Source organism: Bos grunniens, chromosome 2 (assembly GCF_055505025.1).
Source record: "Bos grunniens cultivar Pamir isolate PY7600 chromosome 2, Bosgru_T2T1.0, whole genome shotgun sequence".
Taxonomy (NCBI): Eukaryota; Metazoa; Chordata; class Mammalia; order Artiodactyla; family Bovidae; genus Bos; species Bos grunniens.
This window is the reverse complement of record NC_141166.1, coordinates 64,185,296-64,201,240: the sequence shown is the minus strand read 5'-3', so window position 1 is coordinate 64,201,240 and position 15,945 is coordinate 64,185,296. Positions and strand designations below refer to the sequence as shown.

General features: G+C 52.7%; 1 protein-coding gene across 5 annotated transcripts in view; it reads left to right on the top strand.

The window, feature by feature from the left end:
* Positions 1–15,945, top strand: part of GLI2 (GLI family zinc finger 2) — a 263,527-nt gene that overhangs the window by 124,058 nt on the left and 123,524 nt on the right. Inside the window, exon 1 of one of the 5 annotated variants that reach the window (XM_086349297.1) lies at positions 13,863–14,051. The exons of the other annotated variants lie outside the window; for them this stretch is intronic. The gene's annotated coding sequence lies outside the window, so the exon portion shown is untranslated. Of the gene's footprint in view, positions 1–13,862; positions 14,052–15,945 lie in introns of those variants that run through there. 5 annotated transcript variants of the gene reach the window in all.

Genomic DNA, 15,945 nt, shown 5'->3' with positions numbered 1-15,945 from the left:
TATCACAGGAGGTTGGTATAGTTCCCCTTGCTGTACAGTAAGTAGGTCTGTGTTGGTTATCCAGTCTCTATATAATAGTTTGCATCTGCTAACCTCAAACTCTCAATCCATCCCACCCCTAGAAAAACAGCTTTAAATTAACTATATGGTGGTGGAAATAAAAGGTTCATCAAAGGAATAGATGGAAACATCATGGAAAGGAGAATAAACAAGCAAAGGCAAAGAGAAATGAAGAGAGTTGAGAAAGCTAGACTGTTAAAGCAGGTGGCTGAACATATAACTAATGGAAGTTACAGAAAATGGATGAGAGAAAATGAATAAAGAGTTAATAGAAGAAAATTCTCCATATCAGAAAGACAGAAATCCTTACATTAAAATGCTCTTCTGCATGCCTAACACTTAAAAGAAAAAAAAAATCTTATTTCAACGTGTCTTTGTGAAATTTCAGATAACCAAGAATAAAGAGATTTTCTAAAAATGTCTAGAGAATGGGAAAACAAACAAGCAAACAAAGACAGTTTGTCTACCCAAGTAGGAGGATGGAGCCGCCCTGTGGAGCAGCAGCAGCCTGTGTGGAAAGACTGTGATTCTGCCCTGGCAGGGAGAAGGGAAACGGTCCATCAGACTCTCAGCCTGTCACTCAGGGATGAGGGATGCTTTCAGTCATGAAGGAAGGACTCAGAGGTTTTACCTTCCGCACCTCTTTCTTATTTTCTTAAAGATCCTCTGGTAAGGGAGTAGGTGAAGGAAGCTCCCTGGGACCCCCGCAGGGAGCTCCCTAAAGAGAGTGCTGCAAGGTTTGCACTGTGGCCACCTCCCGCATCAGTGCAGAAGGAACCGGGGGCAGAGGACCTGGGGAGCTGGGGAAAGGCCTCATAGAGAGGCTGCACACCGGGAGGAGCAGCAGGCGAGCCGTCACTATCTGGGAGGAAAGGGTGGCCGATCCACGGTCCTGCGCCTGGTTGGCGGGCTTCCGAGAATCAAGTTTTCCTCCATAGAGAAAACTGATCAAACACTGAGCTCATGGGATTAAAGAACCAAAACATGGTGTTTTAATATATTCCTTATAAGGATCACGTAGCTGTCAGAGGAGTTAAAAGTAGAGAAAGTTTGAAAAGTTCAAAGCAGATAGATGCCTCCAGACCACGGTGGGGGATGTCAGTGTTCATAAGCCTTTCTGTGCTATTTGCTTTCTTTTTTTTTTTTTTCTTTTTTTCATTGTATGCAGAAATGCCTAGATATTTTTTTAAGTTTAAAAAAAGAATCATGAAAATTAAACCGAAGCAGTATGAAATGGGCCATGGTCTGCAGCGGGATCCTTTTGGGGTCTACTCAGGGAAGCCCGGCTGGGCTGTGGACCCACCGGCTTGAGCCCACTGATGCAGTCCATCTGGGCCTGGGTTGAAGTGACCTCTCAAGTGAGGACTTTTCAGTTCTGTTATTTTGCTCTGTTTGGGTTATTCTTTGGGGAAACAGATATGCAGACATATTGCCAACGGGCCTGGGCAAGTTCAGAGCCAATGGAATGGTCATGGCCTTGTACTTGGGGAGGTCTAGTGGACACGGTCACTTGCCTCTTGGGCACCTGGCTCCTCTGGAATGCAGGTCTCCCTTGGAATGCTTTGTTTGGGGCTCTTTATGTCCTGGGAGGACCCACAGGTGAAGTAGGCTGGGTCCTTGCCCTTGGGAACTAAGTGTGAGTCAAGGCAGAGTGGGAGGCCCTACCATGGAGGCCTTCCTGGAAGAGGGTGGCTAGTGCCTGCCAGGCTGTGGGCAGTGGGCTAAACCATTATGGTGCCTACGTCCATGGAGCTCCTGTGCCCTTGGAGGCAGTGGGGGTCGGGGGGATAGACAATAAACAGGTAAACACACGTGAGACCATTTCAGCAAGAGCTGCTGGGAAGGAGGTACACAGAACAGGGCAGGAGAGAGTGATCAGGGAAGGCCTCTCAGAGGAGATGACGTTGGAGGGCAGAGAGCCGTGATGGAGCTTAGGAAGCCTGTTTGCAGAGAATCCAACTGGGCCCAGGAAAGGAGGAGCAGAGGCCTATGGGGAGGAAGTGGAGATGTCCAAGGGGAGGGGCAGGCTGGTTGGGTGGGAGAAAATCATCACATCTTGCAGAAATACTCTTCTTGGCTCAAGACTGAGCTGAGACTGGAAAGGCAGGGCAGGGCAGGGCCAGGGGAGCTTTGAACTTCAGGCTAAGAGGAAGCAGCCCCAGACCCAGAGTGAGTGGGTAAGAAAGACCCTGGGGCAGCTCTGGGATTACAGCCTAGACGACGTTTGCCAGCATAAAATACACTTGGTGGTTTGGTGGTTTAGTTGCTAAGTTGTGTCCTACTCTTGCAACCCCATGGACTGTAGCCCACCAGGCTCCTCTGTCCATGAAATTCTCCAGGTAGGAATACTGGAATGGGTTGCCATTCCTTTCTCCAAGAGATCTTCCCAACCCAGGGATTGGGAAGATCTCCTGCATTGCAAACTCTTTCTTTACCGATGAGCCCCTGTTGACTTGGTAGCAAATCTCAAGCTTGGATTCTTGAAGGGAATCCCAGCAGAGAAGGACACATGGAGTTTGCCATCCGTGTTCCACCCAGGCTGATGTCAGGCAGGGACAGGTGTGTAAGAGTTGTTTCCTATGTGAGGAGCATTCTCCTGGCCCTGTTCATGGGCCAGCTCTGCTCTGGGCCTGGCCGGGGCCACTTCAGGCCAGAGGAGGTGCTGGAATCCTCCCCTGCTCACTCCAGGCAAGCCCCAGCACCCCCCCATCCCTTGTCACTCCAGCCCTGGGTGACATGCTCTGTGGGCACCAATAAAGTCAACATGGGATGGAGGGATGGTACTGGGAGCCAGGGCCGGTGTCTCCAAGGCAGAGTCACTTGCACACACAGACAGAAGAACAGCTTTTCCATGGTGGGCTTGAGGAAGGCTTCCGTGCCCACACACATCTCTCCTGCCTGCCCCTCTCCAGCCCACTTGGTGCTGAAGCCTGGAATTCCACCATTAGAAGTTCATTCCTTTGGCTTGGAATACAAATGTCCCAGTGAGGAGATGAACTTTGCACCATCAGTGCCATCGCTGGCCCCGAGCACCTGGTATGTCTCAGCAGGGTGTCAGGGCCTTTGCCATTCCATGGAACAGCTAGCCTCTACCAGCTGCGCCCCTAGGGGCTGTGCATTGTGCTCAGTGTGGTTGTGCAAAGATGGGTTAGCCTCTTGTGAGGGTATCATGGGTGCTGAGAGAGAGGAGCAGGGGGAGCACCCGGCGTGTGTTCTGTTAAGCTTATTGTGGAAAGTCGGCTATGTCATCACTCTTGTCTGCATTTTACAAAAGGGGGAAATTGAGGCTCAGGGAGGCGGGTCACTTAAACATGTCTGTGCAACTTGAACTCAGCCTGGGCCGCTGACTCCAATGCTAAGTTCTCCCTACTGTCCATCCTCACTTTTCAGGCCAAGAAACTCAATGAATGGGCTCCTCTCCATTTCTGCCCACTTTCCTTCTTTGGGGCTCCTCTGGTGTCGGCGCCCAGGAGTGTTCAAGGATATAGCAATGCCTGCCTCCAGCATCTCAAGTGGATGCTGATGTGGGCTCTAGTGGCTGCACCTAGAGTCTGAGCCAAGACTGTCCCCATCTCATCACCTTGGCCGAGCCTTTCCAGTTCCCTCCTGCCAGGCCCCAAGCCGGGATTTGGGCTGCCCACATGTGGCAGGCTTGGGAAGGCAGCTCCTGAGCCAGGAGGCAGGATGGCCCATGGAGAGTAAGTTGGGCTGGGGAGAAGTTTGGTCAGTTAGGGGCTTCATTCTAAAGTGGACCTGCACCCTCCCCTGGGTCTCTGCTGCCCTTAGGCTGTGTGGTGCCTGTCTGGCTTTGGTCTGGGACTGGCTACTGTGTGAGGGAGCTGGCCTGACTGCCCACAGGACACCCCCACAACACCAAGAATCCCCAGGACCCTCTGAGCTCCAGGGTACTGCAGTCCAAGCCCTGCCTGCCCTCCCCCACACTCTCCCAATATTCTGCAGACCCGTGTTTCCTGGTTGCTTCTGTTGGCTGTCCAGTGCATTTCTCGTTCCTCCAGGGCATGTGAAGAAGCCTCATGTGTCTGGAATGGGATAAAAGTCCAGACAAATAAGCCCCTGATGGGTGACTGAGCCCATTGGTGGACCTGGCTCATTTTCAGGCCCAGGGGAGTGGCCCTCTTTGAGTTGAAACAGACCCAGGGGCCCTCTGATTTATGTCCAGGGGGTTGCTGCCTGGACAGGCAGAGGCCTGGGCTGTGGGCTTGTGGAGGATGGCAGGAGAGTGTGGGTGGTGGGATGCTGAGAGGAAAAGTTCATTCCTCCAAGCCTTTGGCTGTTCTAGTCTGAAGACGAGGGGAAGGCTTCATGATGTATGTTCTCTTAGATGGACAGGGCTGAGAATCTTAGTCTCTGAAGCCACTGTCCTTCCTCTGTGGGCACCTGCAAGAGATCAAGATCTAAGTTGAGTGTCTATGGAGGAAAGGAAAAAGAGGAGTCAGGTAGAGATGAGAGGTAGAGACAGAAAAGAGGAAATGCCCTGATTATAGAGCTTCTGTCCATCCATACCCCCATCCATCCATTCACCCATTCCTTCATCCATCCATTCACCCATCCTCCATCCTTCCATCTATCCATCCATCTATAATTCACCCATCCCTCCATCCATTCACCCATCCATCCATCTATTTACTTATCCATCCATCCATTCACCCATCCATCCATCCATTCACCCATCCATCCATTAACCCATCTCTCCATCCATTCACCCATCCATTAACCCATCTCTCCATCCATTCACCCATCCCTCCATCCATTCACTCATCTCTCCCTCCCTCCTCCATTCATCCATTCACCCTTTCCTCTATCCATCCACTCATCCATCCACCCACCCACCCATCAATCTATCCATCTGTCCACTCCCCAACATCCATCCATCAATCCACCAACCCACCCATCCACCCAACCACCCAGCCATCTACCCAGCTCATTTTTTTTATTGATCACCTGCTATGTTCTTGCCATTCCCATGCAGCTTGCACCTCCTCATTATAGCCCTCAGTGGACAACCACACCTTCACTGTTTTTTTTTGTTTGTTTTTTGTTGTTTTTTTTTTTTGCACTTACAACCCGATCATGACCTGTGGCCCTTGAAGACTCTCCTTACTATTTTTTTTATGATTCTACTTGTTTCTCTTTGCAAACCCTCAGAGGCTGTAAGCCCCTTCATTCAGAGTCATGGTTGCTTTTAATTCTGTTGGTGCTATCCCTGGAGCAGTCACTCAGAGCATCTTTAGAGGGTTGATGGAAGCATTACTGCAGATACTTAAATTCCTTGAGACTGAGGTTGCCTGGGCATCTTTCTAGAGTGGTGGGGGTGGAAAGGGAGTTCATACTTGCTGGGGCTCAGGGCAGGGGGGTGGTACAGAGCATGGTGCATTTTGGAGCCAGATGAGAGTGGAATTGATTCCCAGGGCTGATGACCTTCAGTGAGTCACTTAACCTCCCTGAGGCTCAGTGTCTTTACTGTCAAGAAACAAGATATAAACAATCTGTGCAAGTAAATGGGTGTGTGTGTATCCATGGTACTGCGTGTGGCTGGTGGGTGATGCCTTCCCCTGTCCCATGTCCATAGATTCAAAGAATGATTAAGGCCTCCTTTGACACCCCCCCCCTCCACCTTGTTGGGTTGGGATGGGCAGAGCCAAATGAAGCTTTCTGAGGATGCAGGACTCCCGGGCCAGGGCCGAGCTGTGACCCGCAATGGCAGTCTTGGATGTTTCTTGGGACTCCCTCTCCTGGCTCCACCCTGGTCTGCTTGCCTCCTGCTGTTTTCCCTCTTGGGCCTTAGTGTCCCCCGGGCAGGATGGGGAAAGACACAAGCTGCTGAGTGACTGGAGGGCTTGGGCTCTCCCTAATGCCTTGTGTGGGCCCTCCACCTTGGGCTCCCTTGCAACTCAGTAGCCAGTGGGCTACTTCTCACTGGGTACCTGGGCAGTGATGGAGGTGAGCTCGGACTCAAGACATCAGGAGGAGAAGAGGGAGGCTTAACCCTGGGGGATGCATACAACGCTGGGGGCCACAGGCTTTTAATCAACCGAATTCCCTCCACCCTTCCCTACTCCACTTATTACCTATTAAATAATTATCTCATTTGGAAAGTGTTTCTTAATGTAGGGCAGACTCCTCCCTGAGGCATGGGTTTTGCAATGGATTGTCTCCTGCGTGTTCCAGGTTGGGACAGGACTGGAGCAGTCTTGCCCCGGCAGTGCCTGTGCACGAGACTCAGTCCTGGCTGGGCTTTGCCAAGGCACAGCCAGGTGGGGCGTCGCCTCCCCGAGCCCCAAGATGACCTGGCTAATAGCTTCATTACAAAGATGCTCTTCATCGTCTCGTAAAGGAGGTTGCCTGGGGCTGGGCAACCTCCAATTACTTGATATTTTCTGGGGCCCTCCCCAAACATCTGGCAATGACAGAGATGGAAGGGGCTTTTTTCCTTTTTACAGGTGAGGCCCTGGGGAGGGGAGGGACCATCCTGAAGTCATATACTGAGTTGGTTGTGAAAGTAGAAGCCAGGGCCTCCTGCCTGAGAGAATCCAGAGCTTTATCCACTTCATCCTTCCTTGGTCTTGGAATGTCATGTTCACCAAATGTGCCCCCCCTTTTGTAGGAAGGGGTTGTTTCCTGAAACCAGAGCTGGGAGACAAAGAGTGAGTGAGTGATGAATGAAGACAGCTAAGCCTCACAGCAAACAACCCTATAGAGGAGCCTTCTTTTTTGTTATTAAAAAGTTATGCCTGCTTTCCAGATTGTGTGTAAACAGTCCTGAACCCCATATAGAAAAGCAGGCCTCGCCCCGCCCTGTCTGCTCCCAGAGGTCATCACAGTGACTGGGCAGGCACGTGTCTTCCCTTGGCTACAGGATGGAAGATGGATGGGGTTGGAGAGGAAACTCAAGAGGTTGTGGGAGTTTGTCAAGGTCCCCCAGGTGGATCAGTGGCTGTGGACCAGGGCTGTGTCCAGACTTACTTCCTGGTCTACAGTCAACCCACGGCCAGGAATTTCTGTCGCCTTCACACTGTAAGATGCTGCAAGGCATGACTTTGGTCCCCGTGCCACCACGGAACTGGGTGGCATGCTATATGTCCCACCTTGCCTCACCTGGGCTCCTTCATCTGCTTGGTAGGGTCCCTCATCCTCTCCCTGCCTTCATCCTGGTCTTGAGACTCACTCCAGTTCTGGCCCAGGCCCTGGAAGCTCCCTGTGCTCAGGCTGGTTCTCAGTGTCATTGATAGAAGATCTAAAGGCTCCCCTTGGGAAAGGAGGGGTGGGATGAACTGGGAGATTAGGATTTACATCTGTATACTACTGTATGTAAAACAGATAACTAATGAGAACCTACTGTAGAGCTCAGGGAACTGTACTCCCTAAATAGGAAAGAAATCCAAAAAGAGGGGCTATATGTATACGTATAACTGATTTATTTGATGTACAGCAGAAACTAATACAACATTATAAATCAACTAAACCCCAATAAAATTTTTAAAAAGTAGAAAAAGTAGAGGCTCCCCTTGGACTTGGCCCAAAGTCAGGACTCTGGGATTGGGACTCACCAGTGGTCACTGTTACCCGGAGTGGGGAAGGGGCACTTTGGTGTGAAGGATGAGTGGCTGAGCTGTGTAGAGGGACCCGGAGTGGGCATTTCAGACAGCTGTCCTGGTGGATCGGAAATGTGTGAAGGGTCTGGAGGGAACCTCTTTGCCTTGGGAGAACGTTCGGTGGAAGATTCCACTGTGTGCAGGCAGGGGCTCATCGTACAGCCTGGGCTCAACTCCACTGTTAATAGGTAGTCATTGAGGGTTCTAGAGCAGTGGAGGTGCTAGACACAGGGGATGAGGAAGGAGTTGGGCTCTGTAATTCAGTCCTTGCTTTTGAAGACAAAAAATCAGTCTCATGGTTTAGTCTCTAAGTCTGGCCGGGTCTTGGGCCCCCTGAGGAAGTGGACATGGTGGACTGCTGATGCCACAGCGGGGCAGACTCTCCACAGCCCCAGCGGTGCCCTCCCACCTCCCTGACCTTGGGTGTGTGAGAGCCTGCTGAGCTGAGCTCCTTTGTTAATACAGATGAAAAAGGCCTTAACCTGTGGGCGCTGAACTGCCCAACCTGAAAAGGTGACTTGGCTGCCTGCACAGCAAGTGCTAAGAGGCTCACGAGCTGGCCTGTCTACCCTACAGACTCATTACCGCTGGACCACAGTGGAATCACAGAGCTAGGTAGGGATTGTGTCTGCAGGCTCCGACAGCTCTGTGGATTTCAATGAGCTGATAGCTTGTCATTTTTTATTAATGAGCGAGTGCCTGATTCATTATACATCTGAGGGGTGAGCCACCCGAGATGGGGAGGAGGAACATGGAGACGCACAGCCGCCATGGAAGGGGTGAAGTGGCCCACACGTGTGTCTTTTCTTCCTCTTTTCCCAAAAGAAACAAGTCAGAAAAGGTGTCTGTCTTGGGCAGGCCAAGACAGATGACCTGCTGTGTGATGACAAAGGGGAGGTGGCCGGATGGTCCCTTAGTCTGGGGGCTGCAGCACTTGGGGAATTCTCTGTGGCCACTTTCCCCTGGTTTCTTTAGTTCAAAGTCCCCTGCTTACCTGTGCCTTGACCATGGTTGGGTGGGGGGTGGCGGTGAGCAGAGGGAAGCCAGGCTCCCCAAGCCTGGGACTGTTGATGAAGGAAAGGCTCAGCGAGCCCAGATGTCTATGAAGGAGGTCCTCAAGGAGACCTGGAATGCACTTCGGGTGAGCGCTGGCCCCAAAGGCATTTGCTAAATGTTTGTGGGATGAACACATGCCTGCATGGGAGATGCCTCCTAACAGCAGGACGCAGTTCACCCGCCACGCTGCCAGCCCTCGCCCTGTGCCAGGCTTCCTGTTGGGCGCTGGAGACACGGCAGTCCTCACTTTCTGGGAGCTCCCGGGAGTCCTGGGTTCTGTCTGTCCTGTCCCTGCACCAGCTGTGGGATTTCAGACACTCTTGTTTCCTTATCTGCAAGATATGCTGAGCAGTGTCTGCCTGCTGCCTCTCCCTTGGGATGGATCAGCTGTGAGAGCTGGAAGCCTTTGGCAGGGGCTGTGGGTCTACCAGGAGCACCTGGCATCCAGGTGAGCTGGCCAGGCTTGCCTTGCCTGGCAGGTGGGGACTGAGCTTTTAAGGAGACCTGTAGCATCCTTCTCAATATAATAGTTCCCCTGTGCACGTGTTGAGCAGGTGCTCCGTGATTCTGGGTGAACGAGAGGGGTCTCCAACAGCCCTGGGGAAGTGGGAGGTGGCCGTGCTCCCCGTCAGTCGTCTGTGTGTCTTTGGTATGAGAGCATCACAGGAGCAGCCATGGCCACACAGCCGGCTGTAGGCTCTGTCACATTCCAGCTGTTTCCACTGGTGTTTGCAGCATCTGCTTCCTCAGGTTATAAGATGATGGGAGTCCTGGGAACAGCCTTTGCTGTGGCTGAACCATTGGAGGACCTGGCTTAGATTACTCACAACTTGACCTCCTTTCCTCAGGCCAGCAGGTCAGTGAGAAGAGGATGTGTCCACTGGGGGGCCTGAGAGAGGCCTTGGGAGACCCTGGGAGCATGAGGTCTGCTTTGAGTTCCCCTGAGAAGGGCTCTCAAAGACACCTGCTGCCCCCTCCACACCCAGCCTTCTGCAGCCCTGGCCAGTGACCACACTGCCCCCAGTGAAGGATTGTGTGAGCCGCCAGTGCCTGCCCCTTCCTCAGCACCCCAAGAGGACCAGCCCTGGCTGTGGAGTCCATCCCAGCCTTCTCTGCCCTGATGATGCGCTGTCTGCTTTGCTTCAAGCCCTAGGACGCAACAGACATAACACACAGATCCGTATTCTGTTGTAATCAAATGCTTAGTGGCTTCCAGTTTGCTTCATTATGAGGATTGTATTGTATTTTTAATTTTTTTAAATTAATTTTTATTAGAGTATAGTTGATTTGCAGTGTTGTATTAGTTTGACATGTGCAGCAAAGTGATTCAGTTAAATGTATACATATATCTGCTTTCAGATTCTTTCCTACATAGGCCATTACAGAGTACTTAGTAGAGTTCCCTGTGCTAAACAGCAGGTCCTTATTAGTTATCTCTTTGTGACCCTGTGGACTGTAGCCTACCAGGCTTCTCTGTCCATGGGATTTTCCAGGCAAGAATACTGGAGTGGGTTACCATTTCCTTCTCCAGGGGATCTTCCCGACCCACGGATCGAACCCAGGTCTCCCGCATTGGAGGCAGACACTTTAACCTCTGAGCCACCAGGGAAGACTATTGTATCTACAGTAGTGTGTATATGTCAGTCCAGTCTCCCAGCTTATCCCACCCCACTCCTTCCCCTTTGATAACCATAAGTGTATTTTTTGTATCTGTGACTCAATTTCTGTTTTGTAAATAGGTTCTTTTGTACCTTTTTTTTTAGATTCCTCATATAAGCGATATCATATGATATTTAATCTTTCTCTAGGGACTGTATCTTTAAGTAGAAGTTTTAACTATAGTTATGCAGTTTCCCAGCACATTGTGGGTCACCTGGAAACCCACTCACACATTATTCACTATGGAAAAATGCATCTGGGGTCCAAATCATTGGTTTGCAAAATGCTGAACTTGGGGAACACAATTCATTTGTAAGTGGGAACAGCCTGGATTCAGAATAAAATCAAGGTTCTGACGTGTCCTGTCTCACAAAGGCAAAGATAAGCCCGGAGAGGATGAGGCTAGGGGAGCCTAGTCAGGAAGGCTGGTGCTCAGAAGAGGCAGGGTTGCAAGGGCAGAAGGGAGGCTGTGTGCTGGGCCTGTGGGCACATTAGATCAGTGAGAAGGCCAGCTTATCAGCTAAATGGCCCATTTTGGGGGGGGCGACCAGAGAGGTAGACAGCTTTCCAAGGGTGGTCACTCGATTTGGCCATCGACTGCAGGGCTTTGGTGGGGCCACGTTTTCCAGGGTGTGGAGAATCCGTGTCTGAGTGGGATGCTCCCTGAGGGTGGAGTGGGGACAGACCAGTTGGGGACCCGAGGGAGCTGCTGTGGTCCTCCTCTGTGGCTTTGCTGCTAAGCTATGTCTGTTTTCTACCTGCTGTCTCTAGTGTGGCTTCCTTGGGGCCAAGGCAGCTTGAAATGATCCTCTGGGCCTGTGAGTAATGTTCTCTGCTGGTGTGTTTATGTGTCTGGGGGAAAGAGAGAGAGAGTCGTAGATGGTGGACTTCCTGGAGGAGATTCTACTAGAATCCCCTCTAAAGATTGAAGTAGAATCTCTACTAGAATCTCCAGATTCTTCCTGGAGAAGATCCCCTGGAGGAGGGCATGGCAACCAACTCTAGTATTCCTGTCTGGAGAATCCCATGGACAGAGGAGCCTGGTGGGCTACAGTCTGTAGGGTTGCAGAGTCAGACCTGACTTGTACACACAGGGCATTTGTCAGGAGGACATTTCTTAAAGCTCCCTTAAGCTTGGTGGAAGAGAACTAGCTTACTGCTGCATGTGGAAGGTCTGAACAGGAGGGCAAACACCTTGGGAAGGGCTAACTGGAGATGGGTGTGGGGCCTGGAGAGCAGCCCTTTTTGTGGGGTGTCCGTGGTTGGGCCAGGAGCTGTCTCATTCTGGCCCAAGGGAACAGAAGAACGATGACATCCTGTGGTCCTGTCCCCTCAGGCCACCTCACTTCCGTCTCTGAGTAGGGTTGGGGGTGGGGCGGGCTGTATAAATCCAGCTTGAGCTTCTAGCAAGTTTAGAGGCATAATTGTAGCGATTTGGGAGGCTCCAGACAGCCACATGCCTTAAGTCAGGAAGCATCTCCCTGGATGATTGAGAGCAAGTAGCTGCTAGGCCAGTTCTCAATTGTCTGGGGAGGAGCCCCGGCTCCCACCTGCACCACAGCTTGCTGCGTTGTGTCCTTGCCACCAGGAGAGGCTCTGGCCTGCAGCCTCCCACCCCATCCCCAGACCTTGCGCTCCCCCCAGGCTGAGGCTAAGTTTGGGTCACTTCCCTTGTTTTTTTGTTTTTTTTTTTTGTGGGCTCTGTGGTGCCATCTGAGGCCGTACCACCCAAGAAGGGGCCTGCTTTTTCATTTTGCTGACCCAGGAGGTTTGGGGATGAGCTTTTTGTGTAACCAACCAAGACAAACCTCTGACCCTTTGCATCTCCACCCATCCCATCTGGTTTGGCGGTCTCCTCCGCACCCTCCTATCCCAGGAAGTAGCCTTGACTCAGCTCCAGCCCTGCTGTTCAGAGAGTGGAGGAAGTGAGCAGGCCTGAATGGTGCTCACCTGGGATCCAGAGGCCCCAGTGATGCCCAGGTCCTGTGGGTGGGGCCTCTTCTGAGTGTGGGGCCTCGCTGGGGGCTCTGTTTCTGGGGCCAAAGGCTGGCAGTGTGCCCTGGGCAGGTCAAAGATGGGACAGAGGTGATGGTGATGGGCAGGCGGGCCACACCCAGCCTGGTGCCTCGTGCCCGTGGGCTGCACTGCCGGGACTTTGAGTGAAGGATGCACTTGGTGTTTCTGCACACAGTTCCTTCAAGATCCCAGGGAAGACCATGGCGGCCTGGGCTGCCTTCCTGACGTAGGAGTGGGTTCCACAGGCTCTGCCCTCTCTGTACGAAGCTGTCTTGCTTTGGGAGCCTCCAGGTGTGCTCCTGACAGCTTAAGTGGGAGGATTTGGTGGGTGGGGGCAGGGGTGATGTTGGCCACACTCAGTGGGTCCCTGTGGCGACGTGGAATCGGGGACCTTCTTTTAAAGAGGAGTGGAACTCCAAAGGGTCAGGGTGTGGGGAGGGGTAGATGGCTCAGAAGCCTCCCTCCTCCTGGTCACGCCTTTCCTCCCTGCTTCCCCCTTTCCATTCCTGAGGTGAATTTCTAGCCTCTTGTATTTTTGTTAATCCCATTAAGTCAGGCTCTCCCTTTGGGGACAGAAAGGCCACCTTTCATTTTCATGATGCCTTGAGATCAAATGGGAGAAAGGGTCCAGAATGTCCTTAGGGGTAAAAGGGCCGAAGATGACAAAGATACTGATCACTTCCCACCCCAGTGGGCCCCTCCCCTCTGTGAGCAGAAAATACAGAATTCTTCCACCAGTTTGGCACCTGGCGAAAGTGGTGTGGGAGCAAGGTGGAGGCTTTGTAGATCAGTGGTCCTGGCCGACCTCCCCCCGGCAGGTCCACAAGCTGTGTTTGATGGGCACTGCTTGTCCCAAGGTAATTGCCATGGCCCCCCTCTCTATTGAAGGGGAATGAAAGAAGAAGGGTGAGCTTCCATAGCCTGGGGAGAATTCTACACTCAAAAGACAAACTCTGTACGTGTCATTTCTGCCAGTTGGCTTGGGGTCACATCCTCTGTGACCCCTGCCTGTGAAGGGCCACTCTGCAGGCCTCTGCTCCCTAGCTCTGTGGCTCTCAGTGTCTGCACAGGACCAGGGAATCCTCCAGAGATTCCTTGGGGACAGTGGCCTGGGGTCCACTTGCACCTTGAGCAAGTCACCTTCCCTTTCCTGGGCTCCGTTTCCCTTCCTCCTCCGGGTCCGGATGGACCCCTGAGGTCCCAGCCAGCTCCCTCTCCCTCACTGGGGGCTGCAGAGCAGGGAGCTTGAGGCACTGCGGCCCCCCAGCTCCAGACCCTTGCCCCGGGACAGCCCAGCCCCGTGGAGGACCGGCGGACAGGCAGCTTCTCCCAGCAGGAAGGCGCTACAGTTCCCAGGCCAGAAACGTTCCCCGTAGGGAGGTGAACACGCTGCCCGCAGCGGCAGCCGGATCCCCCAGTCCAGCCGGCCTTTAGATTAGCCGCGTTCTTAAACCCTCCCGAACAAGGGAGCGAGCGCCGGTCATCAATGATTCATGCGCTCCGCCTCCCTCCCGGCGGCCACTTGATGTTCCCTCCCGCTGCTCCATCCCGAGGCTCCGGCGGCCTCTCGCCCGCCCGGCGACACCCTCCCCCGCACGGCCGCCCCTCCAGGCGGGTGGCATTCCTCCTCCCTCCCGGCCGCGCTGGGTAAGTTGAAGGAGAAAGACTGCTTTCCCGCGACGCTTCAAGTGGAAATGAGGAGGCGGCTGCTCTTGTTTGCACAGGCCTGGCCTGCAGGTTCTGCTGCCGCGTCGCCGCGCTCCAAGTTTGAAGTTGGGAGCATGAGTAGGGCCCAGCCAGGGGGAAGCTGGCTGGGGGAGGTAGGGGGAGAGGTGGGGGCGGGAATGCAAAGAGCTGAGGTGGGGGGGTGGGGAGGCAGGACTTTGGCCACTAGAGAGAAAGAGAGATAGAGAACAGAATTCGAAAGAAAGTGAAGTGACTCCTGCTTGGCGAAGGGAAGGAAGAGGTTGTCAGGGATTGTGTAGGAGGCAAATTCACGTCGTCAATTGCAGGATTTCTTCGCAGCTCCTCCTCCGGGACAGACAGCCCCTGAAACTCTCTGGGTGCCCAGGAGAACTTTGAACTGGGAGCTTCTCCTGAGATCTGGCGAACTGGGGAGTCTGGGAGCTCAGCCTTCACCGCTGCAATTCCCTGGTGGTCTCAGCGGCAAGGAGGATTCGCAGACAAGAATCTTTATTGTCTGTGGAGCCTCAGCTCCGAGTTACTTAGAAAAACATGTGTGTGTTAAAGCCGAGCTTCCCTGGGGAAGACACTGTGTTCGCATGAGGAATGAATTTGGGAAAAGTTGAATTGAGGAGAGGAAGAAACAAAATCATATTCAGAAGGAATGTTCTCGAGGCTTGGCAAAATCTGGAAGACACTTTCTTTCATTGTCTCTTTTTAACATCCTTTTGATTCTTTCTTCTGGCTTCCAACAAGTCCTTACTTGTCTTAGCCTTCAGGTCCCCAGGAAAGAAGCTCCCAGGGGTCCTGAAAGTGGGGAACTTGTTCCAGTGGGGGCGATGGTGCCCCTGAGGCCTTGGGAGAGCCTCCCTGGTTAGCGGAATTCACACTGTCCAGGGAGGGCCAAGGAGGGACAGAGGCCCTCATCAAGGGCTGGTCCCTGGGACATCTGTGTTTTCCCCTTCGCTAGTTGGAAACAGAGAGTTACAGAGGGAGGTAAGGTCTTCTTGGCAGCTGCCTCTGGGGAAGTGGTGACACGACCCCACCATGTCAAATCAGAGACTGCTTGTGCTAAAGGAGAAGTGTTGGAAACCTACACGTAGTGGACGTAGTCGAACAGCTGCTGTCAGCTGGAAATATGCTTCTCTGTGTTATAAAGGGAAACCTTCCCAGACAGAGGGAGCCGCGTGTCATTGCCCTATGAGGGGGCAGGAGGAGAGAGGAAAAGTCACTGTCCCTGGAACATGGTGAGGGACCAGGGAAAGGTGGGGATGAGATGAGAGAGGAGATGGGCCCCCTGATGTCACAGGCATTGAGAATTGGGACCCCCCCCCCCCCGATCCTCAGGGCAGCAGAAGGACACACCCGATTGTCATGTGGAATAAACTCTCTCTCGCGGCCATGCTGAGACAGGGCTGGAGGGATGGGGCAGATGGCCTTGGAGGGGACCAAGACAGGGCCTAGCAGAGATGAGCATGGCCTCGCCTGGAGCTGGGTGGGGAGGGTGCTTCCTCTGGCCAGCTGTTGGTGAGTCAGGGGTGGACTATAGTCAGGGGGCCAAGGCCCTGGACATTTGAGTACAAAGTGCCATTCAGTATAATGGACACAGCTCAATCTTGCCCATTTGTGGTTTTTAAACAAATCATGATCCTTACCTTCCAAACAGTTTAAGGTTTTTTTTCCTAGCCAGCCCCATCACAAACTTTTGAAGCATGAAATGAATTTTGCTGCCCCCCGCCAATAGGATCCTTTCCCTAGATAATGGATTTTATGAAATGGCTATAATCCTCCCAGGTAATGAGCGAAAGCTACACTCTCCAGTTGGACCCGGCATTCCTCTTCCTGATTTATGATGTAT